Source organism: Papaver somniferum, chromosome 10 (assembly GCF_003573695.1).
Source record: "Papaver somniferum cultivar HN1 chromosome 10, ASM357369v1, whole genome shotgun sequence".
Lineage (NCBI taxonomy): Eukaryota > Viridiplantae > Streptophyta > Magnoliopsida > Ranunculales > Papaveraceae > Papaver > Papaver somniferum.
In genome coordinates, this window is record NC_039367.1 from 158,666,092 (window position 1) to 158,689,932 (window position 23,841).

Below are 23,841 nucleotides of genomic sequence, written 5' to 3' on the forward strand. Positions count from 1 at the left end.
CTTCCGGTTCTCTTGATCAATAAAGTTCGAGAACTTTGGTTCAAGGGATAGGACTTATTAGGAGTGCACAACGGTCGGTTCGGATCGGTTTTCATCTCTACCTATCATAGAACCATACAGGTCGGGTTTTTTCCCAGCTGCACTAGCTAATGGTGAATTTGTAGATCGGTTCGGTTGTGAACCGCCCGATCCAGACTCGATTCAGTATGGTTCGGTAGCGGTTTACCGATTTAATATAAATCGGGCAGAGTTGGATCGGGTAAACCGAAAACCCAGCCCGACCCGACCATTCCCAGTTTCAGTTTTACACTGGAATACTTGTTCCCTGACCTGTTTAAGCAGTATGTCAATGATACAAACATACTTAATATGTGAAAACTGAAGACTTTACTTTCTGTAACAGTAAAAACTAAAAAGAAATTTGCTAATAATAATAATAAATTCAATAATCTACTGAAAAATCTCTTAACCGAACTGTAATCTCAAGCAAATTGAAAGCAAGACAAAAAGAAAACCAATCAACTGTTTTGATACTTCTGTAAGAATAAAGAATGAATGAATAAAGAATGAACGAACGATATCACTAAGGTTTTATTCTTCAACTAATATGCAAACTCCAGGTATTCTTCAGCTAATGTGTAAGTGAAACTCCAATAGGATAGATTATTCCATAGTTTCTTCCAAGTAGCACCTGCAACAAACAACAAGAGGAAAAATACATAAGTACGAAGTCGAATGATTGTCCATACTTCAGGCAATTACATAACATCAGAAACATACCATTAATCAAATACCATTAGTTGTCATTAGCTCCCTCTATCAATCTTCTGCAGTCACGGGGCCTAGGATATCTACAAGAAAAGTAAACTCTAATTAGATTCAAAATCAAAACAAAAAGTTATAATTAACACAAACACAAAAAAGATAGAAATACCTGTCTCAAACTCTTCAGCATTATCAACTGCAAAGCTTGATACATCAATATTCAGAGGTGTGCGCAACCAGTTCTGTGTTAGAATCAGGGCCTCAACTGTCCTAGGAGATAAAGAGCTCCGAAATGGGTCAAGGACACGCTTCCCTGTACTAAAAGCTGATTCAGAAGCAACCGAAGAGACGGGGATAGCAAGAATGTCCCTTGCGATATAGGACAAACTGTATACTTGGAAGCATTGTTCTTCCACCAACCCAACAAGTCAAACTGGGGGTAGCATTCTCACATACATCAGCTAAGTACCTTTCCACCTCAGACCTTCCTTCGATACTAACACTTTCCATTCTGCGTTTCTCTAGCCTCCCTTTCAACAGAGCCTCCATGATGTCCAACGAATCCACACCTGCCTCAACCATTTCAGTGTCTTGTGCAATACTGGTTGCTTCATTATCAACTAAATACCGTAGATTGTACTCGTTGAAAAGTCTCTCTAAGTCCTTCTTCACACAGTCCCTCAACTCAGCAACCCTTTCCAAATCATCCTTGCACAAGATCTCAAGCCTGAAATTCAATCCAACTTCCTTTTGGCGAGGATCAAGCAGTACAACAATAAAAAGGAAAGGGTTCATAGCCTCATATGACCCCCAGTACTTCATATACTTGTCAGTCATCAGCAGCAGTTGCGTCAACATTCTGTTGTGCGACATTTGTGGTTGTAGGAGGAGGCAGTTCGCTAGCATCAGAAGCCTGCATCAAAGTTCAACAAAAAAATTCATCAATCCACTAACAACAAATACATTTCCAAGTTCATTATACAAGTACTAAGATAAAAATATAATAGTAACAACAGGTATCGGAAGATTGGGGTTCAGATCAAATAAAACAGACAAGAGTATTAAAGGTTTGATCAGAATTTACAATCTTATCAAGTGTGTCCAGTTTCATATACAAGGGCGTGAAGCAGTACATACAAATAATTTCTAAACAAAAAGTTAAGAAAAAAGAAAATGATACATAAGAAATACATACCACAATAGCAGGGGTTGATGCTGGAGTTGATTGATCCACATCCATAGTCACAACTGAATCCAAAATAGCAACTGAAGGAAACATAAGACATCACTGTTAGTTCCCCATTAAATTGGCAAAAAATCATAATCAGACAACACAACAAGAAATGATCCATAAGAAATATTGTCCCTAGTGAAAGACAAACTAAATTAACACACACCCAAAGTAAAAAATGAGGCCATTTAGATATTCACAGTCACATGCATGTGAAAAATCAAATGATTATATATACCATACAGAGCAAAATCATCTTTTTATTGATGTTCTCCTTCTTCAAAAAAAAATTAAACAAAATAGATAGAGAAAATTCACCCATAAGTGATAATAATTAATCAAAACACAAAATTATACAAAATAAATCGAAATCAAACTAAACCCCACTAATAAGAGTGCCTCAATTAACAGTAGCTAAATCAAAATCAAACTAATCCAAACCCCAATTAACAGTCAAATCAAAAAGAAATAAAAAAACCAATCAAAATCCAACAAAACCCCAATTGACAGTACCTAAATCAACTGTAATCAATCAACAAATCAGTAAAAAATCAATAAAAGAAAATTAAATTCAAACTAAACCCTAGTTAACAATATCTAAATCTTAATCAATCAAAAAAAATCAATATCAAACTAAACCCTAATTAACAGTACCTAAATCAATCATAATCTATCAACAAATCATTAATAAGAGTGCATAAAGATCAATCAATAAGCTTTTGTTCCTTACCTGGAGCTGAAGAATCCATTTGATTATCGACTAAAATCAACACCTAGAAATGATGGTGGTGAAGTAGTAAAAACTGAAAAAGTAACGGAAAGGTTAAAGAGGAGATGAAAATGGAGAATCGCCTCCTCTTCTGCAGCCTAGAGAATAAAGAAAATGGAAGAAAGAATAATGAAAAAAGAATCGTGTAGAACGAGGTAGGGTTTGGTGTATTATGCTAGGTATTTATATGTGGGGTACCAGGGTTTCTCAGCCATAGATATATTTGATCGGTCGGTTCTCATAGCGGCCGGTCGATAAAACCACACCACCGCATAGCACCTTATCAAAGTCGGTTTTAAAATATAACTACCGTCTAGGGCCGCTAGATACTCGCTTTTCGGGTTGGTGCGGTTTTTTTGCGGTCGGGTTGTGCGGGTTAGCGGTCGGGTCGGCCATTTTGTGCAGCCCTAGGACTTATGCATGTATTTGTTTCCAGAACAATGCTTATATCCTTCAATGGTTATATAATCCAAACTCTCATTTCAATCATTAAGACATTCTCAGAGGACGTTATACAGTCGTTACTCACACATACCATTTTTCGTCAGAGTAATTTTCAAGGTGATTGAAACATAAAATGACATTCGTCACTAGGTAAAGATAAATTTGGGTAAAGAGAAAGCTTACCAACACATATTTCGAGGAATATGTAAGCGAGATAAACTCAGCTCGAAACAATAAATTGTTCCCCATATTCAAAAATTTCCCAACATAATATGTGCGCCCCAATTCTTTTGCAATCCTCACCGCATTTACTAGGGCTTGTTGGTGAGGATGCATTTCCAACACAATTAGGTTGTGTTGAGGTGAACAAAATCTTGTTCACCACATGTATTCAAAACAAGATCAAACATGGAATCTAGGAATTTAAAATAGTAGGAATTACCTATAGGTACTAGTTTGGTGATAATAGTTAGTGGCAGGTCCACCCATTAAAGCCCAGTAAGTATAGGTCCATAATTAAAAGAAAACATGAAATTGGACCTAATTTTTTAAGCCTAGGTCCTGTACACGTGCGGGACACATGTGACGTATTATCATAATTCCCAAAACACCCCGCACTATATAAAAACGGATAGGGACGTTTTTTCTTTTTCATTCTCTATCTTCTCTTCATTTCTGTAGAGAGAGAAATCAAGAAATCTTTTCAGATCCTCGATTTCTCAAACCCTAAATCACAAAATGGCAACAAAAAATCCATCGAAAACCCTAGTGAATCTCTTCAGATTTCACCGATCTTTGAGTACATCCTCCTCATCATCACATCAATCTCAAAAGCTTATTGTGAAAACTCAGGCATTCTCATCGCCATCTGATTCATCATCATCAGCATCGAAAGGTTTGATTAGATTACCTGAAAGAAGGAAAGTGTATACAGTAAACAGATCACCACATATTGATAAGAAATCAAGAGAACAATTTGAGATGAGAATTAAGAGTCAATATCAGGTTATTAAAGTATCACCAGGCGAATTGCAGAATAAGTATTTTTGGTGGAAGAGGTAGCGGTTGTCTGGTGCTCAGTTTGAGCTTCAGTTTAATACTAAGACTCGCCTGGATCTTAAACGGGTAAGTCCTAATATGAACCCTAAATCTCTCTTTTCAGCTTCATGATTTGTTTGTGTTTTGTTCAAATTCTTGGGTTTAACTTTTAACCAAGAAAGATGAAATTTAGGCTACTGGACTACTCAAATGAAAGAGGACACACTTACTTTGGAGTAATTCAACCAAGAATGTTTAGTCTAGAATCTCTGAACCTGTATTGCATTTTGGATTCTCGTATTCCTTTTTTATTATTTCAGCTTCATGGATTTTGTGGCTTGATTTGATTTGTTGTTATTGTTTTATATTCTACAGATTTACTTGAATCAGTGGTTTAGTTTGTGTATTGTTCGCATTTTAGAGATTAATTAAGGTAGTTTTAACTAGATGAAATGTAGGTTAGTTGACAAGCCTAATCAAACTTGTATTGAGAACATATTTTTTTTCGACTAATTCGATCCTTTGATGTCTTGATTTAATCTGTAATTTCCTTCCTGGAAGAACTCATAATGAAATTGTTAAATATCGAAATTTTGGATCGAAATACATGATTTGAAACTTAAATTAGTGTCAATCCCGTTTCCTGTTTGGAAGGTGGAATTGAATTGCCATGAAAGGATTTTGTGATTAGTTGTCACATTTTTTAGTCTTATCCGTCAGTACATATAAGAAATACTATAATATTTGTTTCGATCCTCTTATTTTTCATAGATCTATTACCTATTCTTGTCATGCAGTTGATTTGTTGTTCATGAATCTTCAGTACATATGTCGCATACTGATAGGAAATGCTATTTGGATGTGCTTTGTCTCATTTTTCAGTCTTATCCGTTAGTACATATACAAAATACTATAATATAGGTTTCGATCCTCTTATTTTTCATAGTTCTGTCACCTATTCTTATCATGCAATTGAGTTTGACCACTTCTTTGACATGAAGTTCAGTTTTTAGTTCATGATTCCGCAGTACGTATATGTCAAACTGATATAAACTTTTTCTAATTCTGTTTTATTCACAATTTTGCTACTTCTTTGATCATTGATTAATTTATTTAATTTGTATGATCCTACAATGTATGTGATGTAATATGTTTTCTAATTTATTTATCATTGATTCTTACAGATTTGTACTCTACCTGGAAGCAGTGCAGCAAATATGTACTCGAATTTGTAAGCATTCAGATATATAATCGGATTTGTAAGCAGTACGACAGATATGTACTCAGATTTCTAAGCAGTGCGACAGATATGTACTCCAATTTGTAACCAGTGTAGCAAATATGTACTTGAATTTTTAAGCAGTGTACCAGATATGTACTCAAATTTGTAAGCAGTGTAGACACACACGTTTGGTAGTAATGGGCATTAAGGACATTTCCATGTTTTAATTAATTTTGGACCTCCGGATAAAAAAAAATCCGGTTGGACCCTACTATAAATAACTATATGGGCCTAGGACCAAACAAAAAATTTTCCTTTAAAATATAACTACCGTCTAGGGCCGCTAGATACTCGCTTTCGGGTTGGTGCGGTTTTTTTGCGGTCGGGTTGTGCGTGTTAGCGGTCGGGTCGGCCATTTTGTGCAGCCCTAGGACTTATGCATATATTTGTTTCCAGAACAATGCTTATATCCTTCAATGGTTATATAATCTAAACTCTCATTTCAATCATTAAGACATTCTCAGAGGACGTTATACAGTCGTTACTCACACATACCATTTTTCGTCAGAGTAATTTTCAAGGTGATTGAAACATAAAATGACATTCGTCACTAGGTAAAGATAAATTTGGGTAAAGCGAAAGCTTACCAACACATATTTCGAGGAATATGTAAGCGAGATAAACTCAGCTCGAAACAATAAATTGTTCCCCATATTCAAAAATTTCCCAACATAATATGTGCGCCCCAATTCTTTTGCAATCCTCACCGCATTTACTAGGTCTTCTTGGTGAGGATGCATTTCCAACACAATTAGGTTGTGTTGAGGTGAACAAAATCTTATTCACCACAGGTATTCAAAACAAGATCAAACATGGAATCTAGGAATTTAACAACTTCCTTGAAACTTTCAATAACTTCTCCATACCTTTTTAAGATGTTATCCCTTGTTGAACTCTTGTCTGGGAGATCCTTCATAATAGTACTTGTTTCTTTATTGGTTTTCTGTGGTACCCATTTCTGAGCAGCTTTTGGAGCAACATATTTCTTTTTCTCCCCAATATAATTAAGAAACTTCTTGGGGGAATATTGAAGGAACTGATATTATGAGACTCAATTTTTCTCCAGTTTGGAACATCAGATCTTGTCATCCTTAAAAAATCAGATCTGGTTTTATCTCGTTTAAGAAATCTGCAATTCCTTTGCAAGTGACCTGGTTTTCCACAATAAAAACAATGTTTAGTAAAATGGAAAAAGTTATGTTTAGTATTACCTGAATGTGTATGTGCTTGCTTTGGAGCTTTCTAGGATTTCCTCTTTTCACCATCCGTGGTTGGTAGAGATACTTTACTTTTGTCAGCCATGGAAGGTTTTGGTTGAGAAGATTCTTTAGCTTTGACAAATTTTACCTCTTTGCAAATACTAGGAGAGTTTATTCCTTCATAGCCCAATCCTCTTGTATCACGAAGAATTCTACATGCTCCCAATATCGAGGTTAATTTATCTGAGCTGCTATTTCTAGTCAAACTCTCTTTTAAGCTCGAGTTTTCTTCTTCCAAACTTTTGACCTTCTCAAGTGCAATGACTAGATCACTCTTGGAAAATTCACATTGAAATTTGAGATCTTCGCGTTCCGAATCAAATAACAAGTTCTTCTCAATGTTCTCCAAGTTATTTATCTTTGCTTAAAGAATGATTTCCCGATCTCGACCTTCGACAATTTCTTCTTTAGGATTTCATATTTCGTTCAGATAATCTCTTGCACCACTAGAATCAACTTGGTCTTGCAAGTCTTTGTTCCGACTACGAAGTCTGTCATATTTAACTTTCTCACTGAAAATGGTGCTATCAGCTTTCTAAAGTTTCCGATGACATTCTATAAGAAGATTATTAGCAACTGGATCAACATGGAACACTTCTTCGTCAGAATCAGAATCAGTATCCGAAAGAATTTTTTTCCAGAAGCTAATGAAACCTCTCCTGCGAGCTCTTGAGGATTATAAAATTCAGGATCATCATCAAGAGTAGGCAAATCTGCTGCATATGCCGATTGTCTACGTCTCCAGCTAGGACATACTGAAGAAAAATGCCCGAAACCACGACAGTTATAGCATTGTACATCATCAATAGGAGATGTTGTAACTTTAGAAAAACTCTTTTTCCTGTCTCTGAAGAGTTTTCTAAATTGTCGTGGAGTAACATCCTTAGTATCTGGCGAACCTGATTTATTCGTAGAGGATTTAGAATTGTTTGCATCTTTAAGAGAAATCACCTCTTTTCTTGCGTGTTCATTATCAAAGATCTTTAACTTTCCAACATGAGTATTTCTGGAGAGTGTAGAAAGATCGTTTGCTTCTTCAATGGCGTGTTTCTTAGACCCGTATCTTGATGGTAGAGACCTGAGAATTTTTCACACAATATCTTTCTCTAGATTAGTTCTTCCTAACGAAAATGAGGCGTTAACTATTTGAGAAAGTATTTGGTTAAACTCATCAAAGGTTTCATCATCAGACATGCAAAGGTTTTCCCAGTCAGATGCTAGGTATTGGAGCCTCGCTTCTTTTTCTATGGCATTCCCTTTAAATACGATTTCTCAGATATCCCAAGCATCTTTAGATTTATTGCACGTAGTCACGTGGTGATGAAGATCTGGGGTAATGGCATGGATAATAGCATTCAAACCGTCGTAATTTTACTTTGCAGTAAGTATCTCGACAGGACTATTGTGTGGGTAAAATACCCGACGACCACGTGTCAACATCCTAAGGGATGAATACATGATAACATGAGGAGGTTGAAGTACCGAATAATTCTTTGAGAGAAAAGGATTTGTATCAGTCGAGGCAACTGCACAAACGCCACATGAATGACGTGTGTATGTAAAGGTCTAATTTGCTCAGACGGTCAAGTCTAAAAAGCAAGACCGCATTTAATGAAGGATAAGAACATGACTTGGGTAGTTGGCCATCGTGACAGAAGACTCGGACGATCTATACTACGACCCTGGGGCGATGGAGCTCGAGGTTCTCCACAGAAGGGAAACACGATCCAAGGGAGAGCAAGACAACTCAGAGGGAGGACCAAGTATGCCATCGCGAGGGACGGTATAGAATGAGTTCGATGGATCCAGGACGATGGATGACAGCTCACCCAGCTCGGACGATCAAGCGACTACGAGTTTATTCTGTCTATAAATACCAGTCCATGTACCAACTGATGGAAAACTTATGTAACTTAGATGGTTTTTCTACAGAGAATTACTGAGAGAGATTTAGACAGAGAGAAAGTGAGAAATCTAGAAGAGATCTGTAACACTTTCAAGGGTAAGACCTTATAATCAATAAGAAAACATCTTCTTCTTCGTGGACGTATGTATTCATGATCGAACCACGTTATCCGTTTGTGTCAATCTTTACATTTCATGCTATTTACATCTTTTTCATGATGAATCTTGTATGTTTAAGTAGTTTTTAGTCTTTAATATTACGTGGGTGTAGTAGTCAGAAAATATGCAGCTACATTTTGGCCCGACCATGAGGGTAGCCTATCCGAAGGGTCATCAGACGTTGATCCCAAACATAGACGAAACAAGAATCAAATCGACGAAGTAAATATTGACTGCGAGACCAAGAATATCGCATCCAAAAACCCAAAGCGAGGGGAGAAATCAAGGTCATCTCTCTCCAAGATTGTGTCATACTTTGAACAATCGGACGACGACTCAGGGCGATCAAGGCATTGCCCCCATGAACCATCCTTCTCGCCCGAGAGATCTCTGGGAAGAAGAAAGAAGGCCGAAACCAGGCGTGATGAGGACGAAATCCAATCCCGAGGCAACCGACTCGAGGAAATGTATATAGAAGCTACAAGGAAGCAGGAGAACAAGAAGTTGGCAGTGGTCATGCAAGAAGCAGGAAAATCTCCCTTATCTGAAAATCTATTAAGATTGTCATTCCCAAGGAAGTTCTCCCTACCGTTGTTCACACCACCATTCACAGGAACAGGAGATGCAATTGAACACCTTAGAACTTATCGTATGACACTGACCCAATGGGACCACTACGATGTTGTGTTGTGTAAATTTTTCCCGGCTAGTCTAAGAGATGAAGCCCTATTATGGTATAATAATCTACCCAAAGGCTCAGTCAAGTCGTCTTCTCTTCTATCCGAGCCGTTTTTAGAAATATATATTCATAACAGTCGAATCCTACCAGAAGTTGATGCGCTGTTTCAAATATCTAGAGGACCGAACCAGTCGCTTCGTTCCCTGGTAATACGATAGAGAAAACTCTATGCTGAGATCGAAAATGTCCCTGAAGACTATGTGATCTTAGGTTTCAAGAATAGTCTTAGAAATACAGACCCTCTTTTTGTCCGCATGTATGAAGCCACGCCAAAAAACTTGGGCAAATTAAGAGAAATCCAAGAGTACTACATAGCCTTGGAGGAACTCCAGGATGGAACTTATGATAAGGTTGCAAGAGGAACTAGTAGAGGAGCAAACGTGGTAGAACCACAGAACCCTCCAGTGTCAGCCCAAGGAGCAGGGCGATCCAACAATGGGTCAACCTAGTTCGATGAACATCGGACTGGAGGATGGAAAGGAAGAAACTAGGCCCAACAGAAGAAGGGCAAGTTCATTGACCCAGTTTATACAAAATTGAATTCCCCCATATCCGATATCCTCAACAAGATCGACAGACAACATAAAATAATTTATCCATGGAATAGAGGTCGGCAAACAGAACGAACTAAAAATAGGACTGACTTCTGTGAATTCCACCAATTTGACAGCCACACGACAGACTTGTGTAGGGTCTTAAAAAGGCATTGCAAGACATCATTAATGAGGGAAAACTCCAAGAATACATTGCACAACCAACAACCCCAACCACCACTGGGGCACCCGTACATTGTGTGGAGATCTTTCGCGAGGCACAGTATTTAGGCTGCAATACCATTTCACACTCGGCGATAACCACCCCCGTACGAGAAGGAAATATTACCGGAAGAATTCACAAACGAAACTTCAAAGGTGATGAAGTTTTCAGTGTAGCCAGAGAACCCCCAATAGAAGATTGGATGAAGCTACCCATCAGCTTTTCAGCTTCAGAGGCACCAGAAGGAGGACAAAGCCATAACGACCCACTAGTGGTCACGATGGCCATCGCACTCCCCGAGCACGAGGGATAGGAAGCGAAGGCTAAAACACTACCTTGGGAAATGCCCAAAATTTTGATCGATGGTGGTAGTTCTGTTGAAATCTTATTCTATGAAACATTCAAACAAATGGGCCTCAAAGACGAGTACCTCATACCCTCGACTTACAATATATTTGGCTTCAACGGGTCATCAACTCGTCCGAGAGGATAAATAACATTAGAAATCCGGGTTGGAAGAATCCTTACCTTAACCACTTTCTGTGTGATAGATGTATTGTCACCCTACACAGCCATTGTCGGACGATCCTGGGTCCACGGAATCAAAGGAGTGGCCTCGACTTACCATCAAAGGCTAAGATTTCCTACGCCTGATGGAGTGGCAGAAATTATTGGAGACTCTTGCGAAGCAAAGTATTGCTATAAGATGGACGTCAAAAACGGCGAGAACAAAGTAAACTCTCCAAAAGCACAGGCGAGGAAGGCTAGAAGTATTGATAACTCGATTGAAGACCATGACTACATTTCAATAAGTAGTGCACTAACACGCTTGTCTGCCGCCTCAACTTCATGCAACACCATAACCTCGGGACCGACTATACGAACCTTATAGCAATCACAGAACCCCTGATGAGGGAGAAATCGAACCTAGTCCTCATAACAAGGTCGGAGGCACACCTAAGAAAAGTCATGGAGAGTATCACACAGGAATCGATCTGGAACGTAGAATGTTGTTACACAACCAACAAGCAACTTTTAAGGATCTCACTCAGCCAAGATCACGACACATCATGCTACAACCACCATCATCTGGCAATAACAATCCATCAACAGGACATATGGGAAACTCTTCCTAAAAATTGGCTATTGATTGGATTAGAGACGCTTCGTCCACGGGCGCCTTACTATCCTTGTTGGACAGTTACTCGGGTTACAACCCTTGCCTCGAACAAAGATGTCCACCTCAGCCGGGCACAACATACACAAGGAGAGAGCACACCCTCTCCAAAGTCCTCGGCAATACATTATGTCCTTGACCATCCGTCAAGATGACACAAATGTTGCCAAGCCAAATTACGCTCTTAAGCAATCTTACCTCACAAAGTAGGCTGGAAGCAAATCCCAAAATGTTGCTTCAAACTAATGAGAAGCATTAACGCAATTATAGCTTATCTCTCATTAAGTACAATATACCACCCATGAAGGTTTATATCCAGAAGTCAGGGCTTCGAGCCCCTCCTTGTAAGCAGGTCATGCGACCCCCCTCGAAATGTACTAAGGGCTCACACCCTCTTTTGAAATTAATAAAACTACTCCTTTTGTGTATTGATTGTTTACATTGTGTAGATTTAAATCCTTATCATCGCATGTGTTTACTTTTCCTTTCTGATTTACATATGCATATAGGATAGTTGCATCATACTTGCATTTCCAACAAACACACAAATATACTCAACAACCATGGAACGATGCTGGAAACACCTCCCATTCTACAACAAAATAGTGCGGGTAAAATCACCCCAAGTTACGTTACACGGACAACAGACCTAAGGTAACATCGTCCCGATCATGATATCGAACGATGTCCTGATATGACAGGAGATACCCAGATTTGACAACTCTATATTACACCACAGTAAGGATTGATCAACCAAGGTATCACCCTTGACAATATTCTCCAACAACAAGCTCAAGGAACAATTTCTCCTACAATTGGCACTAAACAAAACATACAAGGCTAAATGAAAGTTGCTACAATCCTAGTCTAACACCATAAGAGATAGCATGTCTAATAAAGGAATCATCACTTTTGGATATGTTACCCGAGGTTGGACCAACAATGTACAATCGAAACTCTTTCACAGCCAAATCATGATAAGAATATCATACGATTAAAACGAAGGTGGTCGCCAAACGGCACTGTCAAAAAGAAATTAATAACAATATCAAAGATTCCTCCCACATACGAGGACCTACCACAAAACAACAACAAAGTCATGCCTCCCACAACTGAGGACTTTCCAATAAAGAAGAAAATGTTTCTACAAAGGTGCATATGAACCTACAAGACTTATGTTCAACATGAGAAACTAGGAGAAAGAGGATAATTAATTCTTCACCATCATGAGCCCCTTGATCGTCGTCCCCTTCATCCTCGACGTCAGTGACAATCTGCACAGGATCTCACTCGACAACCGGGGGAGGGACCACGATGTTCGCAGCAGCAGCAGCGGCGGCTCGTTGACGCTCTCGAAGGACAAAAACCTTACAAGCTTTTGTCATCAACACCTTATACTCAGCATGAAGGTTATTCAACTTCTCATTCTTCTCCGCTTGGGAGCAGCTAATTCTTCCTCATGACTGCTCATCAACTCATTAATCTCCTGATGAAGGACCCGCCTAACCACCCTCTCTTCCTCCAATTGACGCTCCAACTCATCCTTTTGCTTACAAACCTCTGCAAGAGCAAAGCAAAAAGATTAACTCACGCCAAATATCATGGCAAAACAATACACAAATGATGTATAAGTGACCTTCGTTTTCAAGCAAAACGGCGGCTAAATTCTATTTTAATCGAATCTTTTCAGAATCTAGAGCACTAAGCCTAGCTTCTACAGGAGTCACAGCCATGTCCCATGAGGAAAATAGCATATGCCTATCTCGCTCCTTCTCTAGGGCAACATAATCCCGCTTAAGCCTTCTCAGTGCTTCCCTATCATCTTCAGCATGTGCTATGATAGGCATATGATCGCATTGCTAATTAATAAGCCCATCTTTCTACGCTCGGAGCACCTTGATCTCATCTAAAACGCTCCACGGCTGTTCTCTTAGCTTTCTCAAGCAAATCCCGTAATTCCACAGTGCGTCTCCGATGTACCTCAACGTCCTCATGCAACTTCACATTCTTTCTCTAAGGAGTCAATCTTACACTGGCGTGCGCTACGTCCAGTCTAAGACCACTGCGCTCTCTAGCATGTCTATGACCAACATTATCTAAATGCTCCTCCAATCGTTTGACCATAACTACCAATGCAGGGATTATTTCAGAAGTCTCATCCCTATCAAGAAGGTGCAATATTAAGGATATGGAACGGGTAATTACCTTCTAACTCCTTCTTATCCCGATGAAAGGACGATGCTTCATCCCTCTCCAATGCCGATGCAGTACGAAGTAGTTGAACCTCTTGCTCAGCAGCTTTGGCCTTCCTCATAGCAACACGAGCCTCGGCTAGCATACCAATCCTCAAATTGTTGCTCTAAAAATACAACAATACCAGTCAAGACTGGGGCAAAAAAAAAAAGAAAAAAAGAGGGCAACAACAACAAATCATACAATAATGACAACCTAAAACAAGTTAAACACCGCATACCGATAGCACCAGCTGTTGTTGTGAAGACCTATCCAAAGACGCAAGGATATGAGCTTGCTCGTCATGGCTCAGCTGAGCATACCTATCCGAGTGTATGATCTTCATCGACTCAGATCCGCCACTAAACCAGGGCGTAGAAGAAGAAGCACCAGACGGGCCCGCTGGAGCATAAGGAAAACCACATGGGTTCTTCTCGAAGATATCCTTGTAAAGAACACCAAACTTTTCCTCAGGAGTGGCAAAAGAAATATTGAACCGATGGATACGATGCCTAACCCTCACCGATTCCAAAAACGCCTCATCAGACAGGCCAGAGAAACGCTCAGAACTGGGGGCTCTCATCGGAGCTTTTCCAGGACTGATAAGAAAGCAAACGGAAGCAAAGAAGTGAGAACGATGGCTAACATGGTAAAGAAAAATCAGACTAAAACAAACTTACACCGGCAAGAACTGCCGGAAACAATGGCTGCAAAAGCTTCACAGCCGGAGCAAAAGAAGGAGGTTACCAGTCAAAATGACTGTAATAACCACATAACCCCAAAAGAGAAAGAAGCAGTGACAAGAATCATTGATACTAACAAAACCAAATGATTACATACAAAAAGAGATCGATGATAATCATCTGAGAGAACAAAAGTAAAGATACTGAAAAGGGACCATACCGTCTTGAGGAGCGAGATGGGGAGTTCCTCCCAGACATTATAAATCTCTTATAAGAGACACGAAGTTAAGAAGAAACAACAAGAGACAAAGGAGAGGAAGAATGAAAAAGTTCTGAACTCTGAAAAGAGATATTAAGGGCGACATTCTCTCCACCCAACAGATTTTATAAGAAACCAAAGGACCACCAACCTGCGCCTCAGGTTCAACGGGTAAAAGCGCATTAAAAATGCAGACGTGGCGTAAACCAAGGACGTGGAGGAAAAGTTGCGACAATTACTTAGTTTTCTTCCCATCATGCCCTCGATAAGTTGCAAAGAAAAGGACACACAATGTGTGGGTAAAATACCCGACGGCCACGTGTCAACATCCCAAGGTATGAATACATGATAAGATGAGGAGGTTGAATCACCGAATCATTCGTTGAGAGAAAAGGTTTTTTCTCAGTCGAGGCAACTGCAAAAACGCCACATGAATGGCGCGTGTATGTAAAGGTCTAATCTGCTCAGACGGTCAAGTCTAAAAAGCAAGACCGCATTTAATAAAGGATAAGAACATGACTTGGGTAGTTGTCCATCGTGACAAAAGACTCGGACGATCTATACTACGACCCAGATTCGATGAAGCACGAGGTTCTCCACAAGAGGGAAAAACAATCCAAGGGAGAGCAAGACAACTCGGAGGGAGGACCAAGTATTCCATCGCGAGGGACGATATAGAACGAGTTCGAGGGAGACATGACGATGGATGACAGCTCACCCAGTTCGGACGATCAAGCGACTACGAGTTTATTTTGTCTATAAATACAAGTCCATGTATCAGGAGATGGACAAATAATGTAATCTTAGATGGTTTTTCTACAGAGAATTCCTGAGAGAGATTTAGATAGAGAGAAAGTGAGAAATCTAGAAGAGATCCGTAACACTTTCAAGGGTAAGACCTTATAATCAATAAGAAAACATCTTCTTCTCTGTGGACGTAGGTCTTCATGGCCGAACCACGTTATATGCTTGTGTAAATCTTTACATTTCATGCTATTTACATCTTGTTCATGATGAATCTTGTATGTTTAAGTAGTTTTTAGTCTTTAATCTTACTTGGGTGTAGTATTCAGAAAATATGCAGCTACAACTATATTCACCAATATTCTTGGGAACGTTTACATCTCCAACTGCCATAATGGGAGCATCATAGCCGTTAACTACATATACCCATGATTGAAAATCACGTGCTTGAAGAAAAGCCCGCATAGCAATTTTCCACCATAAATAGTTCGTGACATCGAAGAATGGAGGTACGTTTATAGAGATAACACATCTTTCCATAGAATCAGATTGGTACAAACACATACTTATGAGGTCTTAGTGTGTTTGCTTGCTCTGATACCAATTGAAAAAGTGGGAGTCTAACAACACCACCAAATATTTCGATTAGCAATTTGTATTGACAAACTCCAATATACTTTCAATAGAATCAACTAGACAGTTAGACTCAATCTATAAAAAGTATATCAGAGAGTTTTATATCTCTATCTCTTGATTCAATCTGCAATCAACAAATAGGGATTTGCGAGCCCGATTGAATATAAGAGGATTAACTTGAATGGTACCAAAGACCAATGTTCAAGTGTCAATCAATTCACTCAACAACCCTAAGGACGGATACAAGAACTGATTGATCTTAACGTACAACCTGTGATATTTTTATTATATAAATAAAATATAATGCGGAAAACAAGACACCAGAATTTTGTTAACGAGGAAACCACAAATACAGAAAAATCCCGTGACCTAGTCCAGAATAAGCACATACTGATTATAAGCTGTTACACCAAATTTCTACTACCTATTCGGACTAGATGTAATACCTTCTTCAGCACTTGTAGAACTCCTAGCAGAATACCGATTCTCTTTAGAAATTCTTCAAGCAAATCTTCTAGCAGAACCAGAAGCTCTCTTTAGAATTTGTATCCAATGGATGCACGGATGAACGGATTGGATACGGATAATCCAATGAATTTGTTTTAGTTAAAATGTATAAAGAAGAGATAAAACAAACATAGATGACTTCATAAAACATACACGATTTATATATGTATGCAAATATATAAGTGTCATGGACAACACTCCAAGAAAACACCTTAAGAATTCCTAAACTAATATATGTATTTTCTAAAAATATAGAAATGTCCTTAATCTGACGGATATGGATGTCCATCGGATTTTTAAGGTTGCACCCGGGCCCAATCTTCAATTCTTCGGATTTCAAAAATCAACCCATTACTGAATGGTCCGGATATCCATCCATGATTTCATATAAATACGATTGTCCCCGGTTAGACCCGCGGATTACCGGCGAAATGCTCGCCCAGAGTATATAGAGTCATAGCTCAAATGTCACAGATGCTTCCAACCAAAGCACGAAGATCTGTTGCATACAAAACCAAAGAAAAGATGTTGTTAGGTTTCCGCACAAGGGGCTATAAACGTGGATGTTGCATCTTCCAAGAGCTTGGATCAACACAAATCTCGGAATATTCACTGTGACTGAGCGGGACTACCGGCCTGGTTTTTATAAAGAAAATAAAACTCCTCCCTACGGTCCCATGACCAGTTGGGTCTGTTTTCGTGAAGAAAAGAAGAGAATGGGAAACCTACAAGAACTGTGTAAAGTGCTGCTGTGATTCCTCTCCGTGATACATCTACACGAAGAAAACGGTTACTACTACATGAAGAAGATAATGTCTATCTGGTGTCATCATTTCCTGGCAGGGTCACAGGAAGACCCAATGAGAAAGACAAGGAAATTGGAAAATTTACTTCCAAATTTACAGTAGGCATCAGGCCATTGCAAAATCAATCTCTATGAGATGTTGGATTCCGAACATTGGTGCTTAGATGCGAAAGGTTACTTCCGGGAAAACTGGCATCAATCAGATAAGTGTATCTATCCTTTTCTTTCGTGAAGGAATGTTTTAAATTTAATGAACATAGTATGTTGATTCCTGGTAGTGACTACATGAATCATAATTTTGGTGTCTAATGAAACATCTGTTGGAAGATTAAATTGAGACAATCTGGGAGTCAAACCCCCAATGATTCTCTTGGAAATATATGGCTCGTACAAATCCGTTTGTTAATTATTCATCTGAATAAGGTCATGTTTGAATTCTCAATTATTTATTGGATCCCATCGTATCATTCTAAAAGACACAAGTTAAGCCTTGTATCATTTCATCCTCCCATAGTCTACTGCATGATATATCCACTATATTATATGGTTGTTTGTTATGTGGATGTATGATTGATTTTTTGACTTTCACATTATTAGAGAAATTACTCGTGAGTTGTGCCTACTGTTGGATTAACTTCAACATAGAAGTCACTAACAAGCTGTTTCGGACAAGATTAGGAAATTGATGTAATTCTAAGGGAATTAGAAGTCATCTAGTTCTAAGAAAAGGAAAGACATGTAATAAGGTAATAGGACTAGGAAAAGGAATTCATAGTTCTATATAAATATGATCACCAAAGTTGTGGTTGATCATATGAGCAAGATTAGAGCTTGTGTTTAGTTTTGAGAGATTTTCTAAACATCAATAAAGAGAGTTGTCTTTATATAAGCTAAGTTTCATCTTGCAGTTGCCATTAATTGGTATCAGAGCTAGTTTTTGAGCCATGGAAAACGAAACCACCATTGTGGGTGCAAAACAGTTCACGCCACCATCAATACAAGTTCCAATCCTCAACGCCACAAACTACACAGTATGGGCCATGAGAATGAAGGTACTGATGAAAATCTACAAAGTTTGGGAAACAATTGATCCTGGTACATTGGACCCAGACAAAAACAATGTTGTCATAGGATTACTCTTTCAAGAAATACCAGAATGTCTTGTTCTACAAGTTGGTGAACATGAAACTTCAAAGAAAATTTGGGATGCAATAAAGGCACGTAATCTCGGAGCTGATCGAGTTAAAGAAGCCCGTGTGCAAACCTTAATGTCTGAATTTGAAAGAGTGAAGATGAAAGACACTGATACTATTGATAGCTTTGCAGGAAAGCTATCAGAGATAGCCTCAAAAGATGCGTCACTTGGACAATCCATTGATGAAGATAAACTGGTAAAGAAGTTTCTCAATAGTTTACCAAGATCCAAGTATATTCATATCATAGCTTCTCTCGAACAAGTCTTAGATTTAAAGAAGACTAGCTATGAAGATATAATTGGAAGATTGAAAGCATATGAAGATAGAATCCTTGATGAAGAAAATAATGGAGAAACTCAAGGAAAACTATTATACACAAACTCTTACCAACAAAACTCTGCGACAAGAGGAAGAGGTCGTGGAAGAGGTGGTAGAGTAAACAGAGGCCGAGGAAGGGGAGGAAGGTTTAACTCACAAGATAGAACAACAAGTCAGAATGATCAAAACCAAAGAAAAGAAAAGAAGGATATATCAAACATTATTTGTTACAGATGTGATAAACCAGGACACTTCTCCTCTGTATGCCTGAAAGAATACAAAAGATGGAAGAAGCAAACAATAATGAAACAAGGGAAGCAGATACAACTCTTTTCATGCACGAAATTGTATTCTTAAACGAAGGGAAACTAATACCAAAGAACTAAGAATCAAAGGATGGAGAAGAAGGAATCTGGTTATTTAGATAATGGATCCAGCAATCACATGACTGGTAGGAGACACTACTTTTCTGAACTCAATGAGAAAATTAAAGGACAAGTGAAGTTTGGGGATGGATCTTCTGTAGAAATTGAAGGGAAATGATCAATTCTATTTCAGATCAAGACCGGAGAACATAAGCTTGTCACAAACATCTACTTCATCCCAAACTTACAAAGCAACATTCTAAGTTTAGGACAAGCTACAGAAGTTGGATGTGATGTTAGAATGCGACAAGATTATCTAACAGTTCATGACCCAAGTGGATGACTTTTAGTTAGAGTCTCACTCTCATAGAATAGACTCTATAAGATAAGTCTCATGATTGGAAGGCCATTGTGTCTGAATATGAGACTAGAAGATCAGACATGGAAGTGGCACGCAAGGTTTGGACACATAAGCTTTAGAACTTTAAAGGCAATGTATTAGAACAAGATGGTTCGAGGGCTACCACAGATAAACGATGAATCAAGAATATGTGAATTATGTTTAGTTGGGAAACAAACGCGTCAAGGTTTTCCAAAAGCAACAACATTCAGAGCCTCAAAGCCATTAGAGATTCTTCATGCTGATTTATGTGGTCCTATTACACCACAAACCCTTGCAAATAATAAATACATATTTGTTATTATAGATGACTTCTCAAGATATATGTGGTCTATTCTTATGAAAGAAAAGAGTGAAGCATTTGACAGATTCAAAGCTTTCAGAAATCTGATAGAAGAAGAGAATAATGAAAACACTGAGAATAACGAAGAAGAAGAAGAAGAGGAGATCGATGAAATAACTCAACCCATTCCACTGCGAAAATCAACAAGACAGATACAAAATCCACAGTATCTAGAGGACTATGTTCTTCAAGCTGCAGAAGAATGTGCGATTATGCTATTTTCTGTTAATGATGAACCAAGGAATTTTCAGGAAGCAAAGGTCTCGACTAAATGGGCACAAGCATGTAGAGATTTCAATCAACAGAAACAAGACTTGGTTTCTAGTTGATAATCCAGGTGGGGTAAAAGTGATTGGCCTCAAGTATATCTTCAAGGTTAAAAGAAATGCTGATGGAACTATTAACAAATATAAGGCAAGACTTGTAGCTAAAGGATACGTTCAAGAATCAGGCATAAACTTCGATCAAGTTTTCGCACCAGTTGCTAGACTAAAGAAAATTCGTCTCTTAATAGCAGAAGCTGCATCAAACTCATGGGAAATTCACCAATTAGACGTAAAGAAGACATTCTTTCATGGCGAACTAAGTGAACATGTATATGTTGAACAACCAGAAGGTTTCGAAGTAAAGGGACAAGAACACAGAGTTTACAAGTTGACAAAATCTCTCTATGGTCTAAGACAAGCTCCTCGAGCCTGGAATATAAAGTTAGATCAAATCTTAAGAGAAATCAGATTTGTTAAGTGCTCTAAAGAAACATCAATATACAGAAGAGAAGAAAAGGGGACGCTTCTTGTGATTGCAGTCTATGTAGATGATCTATTTTTGACTGGCAACTCCCTTAAGGTGATCAATGAGTTCAAGAGAGAAATGTCATCAAAGTTTGAGATGTCAGACCTCGAAAAACTCACTTATTACCTTGGCATAGAAGTCCATCAAGGAGTAGATGGGATTCAGATTAAACAAGAAGCTTATGCAAGGAGAATTCTGAAAGAAGCAGAACTTGAAACTTGTAATCCAACTAAGATACCAATGGAGTTTGGACTTAAAGTTTCAAAGGCACAAGAAGAAGCTGAGATTGATCCAACGAGTTATATAAGAAATGTTGGATGCCTAAGATACTTATTACACACAAGACCAGATTTGGCTTTCTCTGTGGGAGTAGCAAGCCGTTATATGCAGAGTCCACTCAAGTCTCATGGTGATGTAATAAAACAGATATTGAGATATCTAAGAGGCACAATCAACTGTGGATTGATGTATGGTTGAGGAGGATCAAAAGGAATTGTTGGGTATAGTGACAGCAGTCATAATATTGACTAAGATGATGGAAAAGGTACAACTGGTCATATATTTTATCTAGGTGAAGCACCTATTACATGGTGTTCACAGAAGCAAGACATTGTAGCCTTCTCATCTTGTGAAGCTGAGTTTATGGCCGCAACAGAAGTAATTAAACAATCAATATGGCCTCAAGAACTGTTGGGTGAAATCAAAGAAAGAGAACCTGAAAAGTTCTCATCAAGTTTGATAATAAGTCTGCAATTTCACTCACTAAAAATCCAGTGTTTCATGGGAAGACGAAACACATTCACAAAAGGTACCATTTAATACGAGAATGCATCGGGAAGGAGGTCATTAATGTTGAACACATACCAGGAACTGAGCAGAAAGCAGATATATTGACAAAGGCATTACCTCGGATCAAGTTTGAAGAAATGAGACAACTGATTGGAGTACAAGATATGTCACGGGTAAGGTTGAAGCTTAAGGGGGAGAATGTTGGATTAACTTCAACATAGAAGTCACTAACAAGATGGTTAGGACAAGATTAGGAAATTGATGTAATCCTAAGGAAATTAGAAGTCATCTAGTTCTAAGAAAAGGAAAGACATATAATAAGGTAATAGGACTAGGAAAAGGAATTCATAGTTCTATATAAATATGATCACCAAAGTTATGGTTGATCATATGAGCAAGATTAGAACTTGTGTTTAGTTTTGAGAGATTTTCTAAACATCAATAAAGAGAGTTACCTTATATAAGCTAAGTTTCATCTTACAGTTGCCATTACCTACTGTGTTTTGGTATAGGCGAAAAACCAAGCTATCTCATGACCACGATAATACAGGCCGGAGAGAACCAAATCCAAAGAGTGGTATCTGTACAGTATATTGGATTTGAAGATTTAATTTTTTGAGAAAATGATCATGAGGCAGCAACCCCTTATTTTAAAAGGGAGGATCATACGTAGTCTCATTAGAGCTAAATCCATAGGAACTATAGATGTATATTATATTGGATTTGAAGATTTTGTATGATCAGGACTTGGGTTTGAGTTGGACACTTGGTTCCAAATTTTGATTTGGATTAACATTTCCAGTAGCTTTACTGGAATATACGTGGGTAGACTACATACCGTAAAACATTGCACAATTAAAATCTTGGGTAAGCATATTTTCTATGCTTAGTTATTTTTGGTGATTGGAAAATGATTGAGAATTTCATGCCAAGTCCAAGAGATTGGATTTGAAGATCTCTTTAGAAATTACTGTTGTGTATATTTGATACTGATCAAACAAGTAATATGCAAATACGATTTATTGGTCGCGTGATAATAGGGGAGCATTGTCATGAATGCTCTATGATTAGAAAACCAATTAGAGATCACCAATATTGATTGTTCAGGAAACAATTTTATTTTATGGTACAGATATAATTCTTTCCATCGGAATTATAAAATTTAAAGTCCGAAAGTAATAATTGTTAAGATAATAATTGCACGACATGAGCATAATTCTAGTAATAAGAATTATAGGTTCCAAAATCTGGAAAATGGCATGTCTTAAATGACAGCGAAAGGTGAAATACCGATTGATATGTAACATATTGGAAGATTTGGCGGCCGACCAAATATCCAACGATGGGGTGTTACAATATTACCAACACATAAATTATGAACATTTTCATTACATTATGTAAAATGTTAAATAGACATTGACTATGTATTTGGGTATAAATTTGTAGATGATTGGACACAAGTACAGGAGTTGCTCATCGTGATAATGTGCTTGTTGAAATAGCAAGAAAGTTACCTTCAAATTTTCTATGCCTCTAGTGTATGCAAGTCTGTAATGGATTTTTGTGAATAACTGTAAATGTTAATTAGGATCATTAGAGAAGTTACAGTTATTTTGTAAAATCAAATAGGAACATTTTTAATAATGTTTTCTGAATTGATTGCATGAGTAGATGCAATTAATGAGGAGGAATGAATTAAAACCTAACTTGTAGAGAACCCATTTTCGGAAGAAGCCATCTCAAACGGTATTGATTAATTGTGAATCATGCTATGATTTATAACGTCTTTAACAAAGACTTATAATGAAAATTCGAGACATACAAGTCTTGTGCATTGAACGGTAAGTCAATTACTCAAGGAAGGATTAATTGCAGTTGACCATTGAAACGGAGGAAAAATTTGGCAGATACATTTATGAAGATTCTCCCGAAGGAAATGTTTTCAATGAAGTATACAAAAATGGGACAAAGGTATGTGAAAGAAGGTTTATCGCCCATAGCAGAAACACAACCTATGTTTTGAAAAAGATAAACAAAGTTTAATGTGGTACCAACAAGTTATGGATGTGGGTCCAAGAGCATAGCTTACTGGTATCCCATCAACTCCAGTAAGGAGGAAGTCAGGGTTTTAATCCCCGCCGCCGTAAAGGTTTGTGGTAGATTAGTTGTATAGTGGGTTGAGCGGTGTTGGGTCTGGAAGTGGGGCCAGTCCAATAGGCTGGGTTTGGGTAGGGGCCTGGGTCCGGTT

General features: G+C 38.2%; 1 long non-coding RNA gene across 1 annotated transcript; it reads right to left on the reverse strand.

Moving 5' to 3' along the window:
* Window positions 1–364: 364 nt before the first annotated feature.
* On the reverse strand, window positions 365–1,124 carry LOC113317964. Its single transcript, XR_003344154.1, has 3 exons — window positions 935–1,124; window positions 781–851; window positions 365–691 (listed from the first exon to the last, which is right to left on the reverse strand). It is a non-coding gene; the product is annotated as an uncharacterized LOC113317964 (long non-coding RNA).
* Window positions 1,125–23,841: the final 22,717 nt, after the last annotated feature.